The sequence below is a fragment of the Pocillopora damicornis genome, chromosome 11, assembly GCF_964200805.1.
Source record: "Pocillopora damicornis chromosome 11, jaPocDami1.2, whole genome shotgun sequence".
In the NCBI taxonomy this organism is placed as follows: domain Eukaryota; kingdom Metazoa; phylum Cnidaria; class Anthozoa; order Scleractinia; family Pocilloporidae; genus Pocillopora; species Pocillopora damicornis.
In genome coordinates this window covers 17141701-17147700 of record NC_142680.1, presented here as the reverse complement: position 1 = coordinate 17147700, position 6000 = coordinate 17141701, and the positions used below count along the sequence as shown (strand labels likewise).

The window sequence follows — 6000 nt, the reverse complement described above, 5'->3', positions numbered from 1 at the left end:
TTAGTTGAATGTAAAACCCTCTTTGAAGACGCTAATTAGTATTGGGAAAATAGAAAACTGGACTAAATAAAACTATTCAAAATTTCATTTGCTTCAAACATCATTACAATTACGAATTATCCTTCACTTGGGACAATCCTTTTTTCTGCAAATCATCTTGGTCTCAAATAATAACTCCATATGAAATAGAGATGATAAACTTGTTTTCTAAGCATTACCTTCTGTGTATTTGAGCAGATGTTTACAAAGTCCGCATCTTTAATTAATTTAATTTACAATGCTTCGTTGTAAACCTAATGGCTAATTCCCAACCATTACAAAATCAAGCGGCTGCCTCCGTTAACAGTGCGTTATCAAGTAACCAAATTTGTGACCTAAGGTGATAAATATCTCATCAACATTTGATCGCAAAGAAAAATCCTGAGCGCGTTCTGATTCCAAAATAACTGATAGCCTTCACTACTTCATTAGAAATGCGCAAATTGGCGACATATCATTGTTTTGTTTCGTTATTAAACCACAATTTTTCGCCTGTTAGTTGTTCGTTTGATAATTCAAGTACAACATACTATTTAGAAATAGCTCCTTATATTTTTCCTTACTCTTCTTATCATGAAATGGCATTTCTTCCCCTCTCTCAAAACAATTATAATTTTTCCAAATAAGCTATAGAAGTAACAGTACAAGCTAACGTTAAAATAGGTGTGCTCCTACTCATAGCAGACTGCCTGTCTGATTGTCTGCTTTACAGCTCCTCTCACCTCACTTATCTTCCAGCAGTAAAGGAACGGGTTTAAAGTAGAGTTAAATAACACTAAGACAACTGCCATTTCATGGATTATGACGAAATTTCGAAATCGCTCTTTAGTAAGAGTAATTACAGTTCTCGATATAAAAAATGGTACATAACAAACAATTAAAGCTAACTGCACCCACAGTGCGCTGTGCACTGCCTTTCTGTATCGCGCAATGTTCAGTGCATTTCGTTGGCTCGGTTGTTGTTGAACGTGATCTTGCACTTGAGCCTGATGATGACTGAGAGCGCAAAAAATCTTAATGTACGAGGCGATGGAGATAATTAGGCAACATAATACACCTATTAGGCTGTACCAAGCGGTTATACGGTCATCGAGATGACAGAATAATCCAGCAACTAGAGATACAACCCAAACGATAGCTAAAATGACATACGTGCGCCTCAAAGTAACAATCTCTTTGTACCTCAGTCCCAACAACATAGCGAGAAGGCGGTCCACGCTGATGGCCGTCACTGTCGACAATGACACAGAACATAATGCATAGCCTGTTACAACACATCCATCAAAAGAATATCGACAAAGACTCCAGTGCTCTTGAGCCAAGGACATCCAATAGGTAGCGTACAGAGGCTGGGTAATAAGACCAACCAACAGATCAGTTGTTGCCAGACAACGATACAAGAGTTTGGATGGTGGATGGAGGGAAGGTTCCTTATGAAGGGCAACAAGGATAAGAGAATTCCCAATAATTGCTGTGATGGAGAAGAGAATGTTGACTGCTGAGAATGAAATGGACTGCTGTTCGAACTCATATACCCAAACTGGGGAGCATGGCGATTCATCAAATAGTTTCATCTATGTTCCACTTCCCGTTACACTTGCTGTCGCCAGCATCCTACTATCGTTTCCGCTCTTTTGCAGGTTATCTTTAGTTACAACGAGGAATATTTCGTCTTAACAGCACCCGCCAAGTAAAGATCAGTTAAACCTTAGTTTTTGAGTAGCAATTTACAACACGTAAAAATTTATCAGTAACGTCCGACTATGTAAAATGCCCGAAAACTGTGAGGTTCGTCACACGAAAGAGAAAAAAAGACCGGTTTTCCTGCGTGAATTTTAATTAGTAATAAGGGGAAATTAAAGCTGCATCTGTGATAGGTTAATATCCCAATACAACATGACAAAAAAAAAAGAAAAAAAAGCTCGAATAAACCATCAGTAATAGGATATTGAAAGTCGACCAAGAGTCGGTCGACAGTTGACTTATTTTGAATTATTAATTCACGTGATCTTGGGACGCCATGAATTGTTATCGGCATAGGCAAACTGAGGTTGCTTTTTTACCAGGTCGATTAACTAGCTAAACATTCTTCGTGTTCGTTTACAAACCAACATTTGCTAGTTAAACGTGACATCTGTTTTCATTGGGATATTTGACCCAGAATTTAACCCGCTGACTCTGACGATTCAAATTACAAAGGTGCGCACATTGCAAAAATGGCGGGAGACGAAGCGTTCTTGATGACCTATCTTGTGCTAATTTTCGCCATATTGATGTGAGTGAGAAGGCGATTCTTGCAGAGGATGCATTTGATTCCTCTTCAAACAAGGAGAATTCGACGAAATAGGGCAATCCTGTCGATTTAAAATGAAAACAATACCCACCTGTTTCTAGCCTACGCGTAGCCGTACCCTCCCCTCCAAGGTAAAACGGAAGCGAGGGAACGTTTACGCAGACCTGACACTAATCGTGTTCCGTGACGCCACTCTAATTTATGCAAAATAATGTCATTTGATAATATTTTTTTGTGAAATAGCACGTGTTAGCGTGAAGATTATCGAGATAAACAACAACATTGAAGTGAATTCATTCGCCATTTTTCGAGTAAATTTGCGTTTCAGCGTCCGATTTCAAATATATATTTTGCTTTAGGGACGTAGGGGTTAACCAATAAAAAAAATCATAACACATTTTCTTGCAAGAGAGTGACGTCACGGAACACGAATAGTGCCAGGTTTGCGTAGACGTTACCTCGCCTCTGTTTCACCTTGGCGGGGGGAAGGGTACGGGTACACGTAGGCTAATCTGGTTCTGGTTCTGTACACCAGCGCCATGGAATAAGTATGGTCCTGGCCGAGGAATTGGCGAATCCAACTGCAGCGGAGGGATGGTAAATCGGTAAAAACGGGAAGCATTATAGAAGTCGTCAGACATTTTCCGAATTTTAATAAACCACGAGGCAAACTAACCCAAGATACGAGCGTCTGGTAAGTAACAATTCCAGAGTATTTAGCACGCGTCTGTCACTACGCACGATGCGATTTGCAGCATTTACGAGGACAAGTTATACCATCTCGCGAGGTAATATAACTTGGCGTGAACTTCCGGTCATATAGGCTAGATAATCCCATGTTATTACTAGTGAAAATACCGTGCATTCTCAACTCGCTAAACTCAATACGAACTGTTTTCACTGAATTTCCGGACTTCTCCGACTTTATTTAACCAAAATTGTCCTAGTGAAATTACAACCTGAAAAAAAAGTCCAATTTCAAAATAAATGCAGGTTACAGATGCAAAGTTATTCTAAAGACACGTGGATTTTTGTTCTCTACGTGTCGCACCTGTGTTGACTTAGGAACGAAACGGCGACAGGTGTAAGAAGTTACGTTGTTAGCCCATCTTTATCTAAACTGTTTCATTCACCATTTACTAAGTTCTTTTAATGGCCACAAATTTAGCCAGATTATTTATTGCGGTCATGAGAAAATTAAAGTTCAAGAAGCTTGAGGTCCCAATTTTTCCAATATCTAATTAATGGTGAGGTAAGCTTCCTGTTTCTTGGAAGGAAGACGACTAGGTTACCGATTCCGATAACACCTTTGCGACGTACATAGAAATGGCAAGGACGTCTTTTCCTACATCTAGGCAGTTTGGAAAGCAGCTAAACTGTAAAACGAAAATTTATCTTTCAAATCAGCACTCTTAATACCCGCGATATCAACGAGCGCTTTTCATTTAACTAATTTATTCTTGTTTACTCGTCGCTATATTCCCACCAATAGCGTAGCTCCATTTCTGTATATGAACCCACACACAACCCACAATTGCTCCAATCGCTCCGGCGTAGTGCTAACGTTCAAAATGCTAGTTTTTAAATTCTTTGTGGTACCCAGTTCACGTTAGTGAGGTAAGCTTCTTATTTCTTATTCTTGTTTCAAGCGAGCTGTCATGTATATGTCAGGTGATTGGATTCTCTTTGTTGCTGTTTTTCTGTGCGATTATCAGTTCGCCTTTGGTAATTAAAATTATAAGCGAATACTAAGGCGAATTAAGTGGTCTGTTTATCACAGTTGAAAATAATTGACTGATTATTAAATCTTTCAGTTCTTATTGATGTACAGAGTCCTGCGTAGCACGCGGTCACTGAGTGGAGCCATTCAAATCGGGTCAGACAACGTACACAGCACATCTACAGAATCAATCTCACAAGACTTTAAAGAAAAGAAAGTTTATAACTTGAAAAAGTGAATGTGCTATAAAAGACGAAATGGAAACAAATGATACAACAAGCACAAGGCAACTAAGAGGGAGAAAAAGGAGGAACTAATGGGATACAAGTCAACTTTTATCTTCCCATTTTCAAGACTTTGATAAAGTGAGTTACCCATTTTTCATTTGCTCGGCTATTTCAAAGAGGAGACTACTAGTTACGAAATGATTTGCCTTGTGCTTGTTGGTCTGTGTGTAAATAACGAATGTAATGAAATTGTGCGCTAGTTTAAAATATGATAAACAAAATAATACGTGGTTGCTTTTAGATATGGAATTTCTCTTCTCGTATTCAACTTGACATCTCACTCGTTCGCTGCGCTCACTCGTGAGCTATCGAGTTAAACACTCGAAGAGAAATTCCATATCTACGCGCGGCTATCTATTATTCTCTATTTCCCTATCTCTTCATCCATTCAGAAATTGTCTGCTTTAAGTTCCATTTGAATTGCGGTATCCTTGGGCCCAAAAAAAAAACTGATTTAGAGGAATTGTTAAATGCATCCTTAAAGTTACTTACAGTCATTTTGCTACACTCCAGTTTTATCACCGCTTAAATTAGCAATTAACTACACACGCATCAAAGTCATAATTTGGCCGGTGACATCAAAAAAGACAGTCTACAGCTACAATTAAGGATTATGGTGCCGAAATTCAAATTTGGTTGGGAAATAATTTGTTAGAATTTCATTCACATAGAAGTTAGAAGTAAAGATAACATTACTCAGATAGTTTTTTCGAGCAGAAGGACATCAATGAAATTTGAATTCCTTGTGATGAAAATTCAGATGTACTCGATTGATGGGGATCAAGGCAGTCAGTAAAGAAATTGTTGAAACAAATGAAGACATATTAATCTTTTTTTTCTTTTTTAGCTGCTGTATTTTTAACTTCAAGATTGACTTTTAACTTCATTGAAGCCAGGAACATCCATATCATTACATCAGTTCTATAGATGATGCACTATTTAGACAGGAAAACATTTCCATAATTCTGTCTCCTTTTATTCCAGTAACATGAAATCGACCATTCCTATTAAAAATTTTCTGATATTGAAAGTATGTTTAATTTCATCTTTGTTATCCGGATTCAAATTGATCCATGGGCAAACAATTCATTAGCAAAGAAAACGCACTATCAAGTTATTTGAGGCGTTGAGTTAAGTATACAAAACAGTCTGAACTTTTTCTGTGCGTTTTACTTGTAACTGTCCCCAGTATTTTTCAACACAACAAAATCTAAGCTTCATTGGTTTTATTGACCCACTTTTGTGTACATCCGTGATTGTTATGGTAAAAAGTTTTCCTAATACTTTCCTGTAGGGAGACTCAAGGTTTCTTCTTCGTTCTACGCACGTGAGAAGACAAAAAACATTTTTTTGTCTGGTTTAGTATCGTGCCCAAAATTTACCATCTAAATTATTTGATTTTCTACATCTAAAATGCCAATTTTTTAAAAGGTTTATCGGCATGGAAAAAGTAGAAAGCTAGATTGCATATTGCGTATCCACCCTTTTGCAAATTATCCTTAAGTTAGTAACAACGAGAAATATTTCATCTTTACAGCAGCCTCCAAGTCAAGGTCAGTTAAACCTTAGTTCTTGGATAGCAACAACAGAGATTGAGAATTCATCAGTAGCATCTGACTGTGTAAAATGCCCGAATGCTGTGAGGTTTGTCACACGAAAGT

At 37.9% G+C, this 6000-nt stretch overlaps 1 pseudogene; it reads right to left on the bottom strand.

Annotated features, from left to right (window-relative positions):
• Window positions 1–710: 710 nt before the first annotated feature.
• On the bottom strand, window positions 711–1953 carry LOC149037861 (melanocyte-stimulating hormone receptor-like; annotated as a pseudogene).
• Between the last annotated feature and the right edge of the window lie 4047 nt (window positions 1954–6000).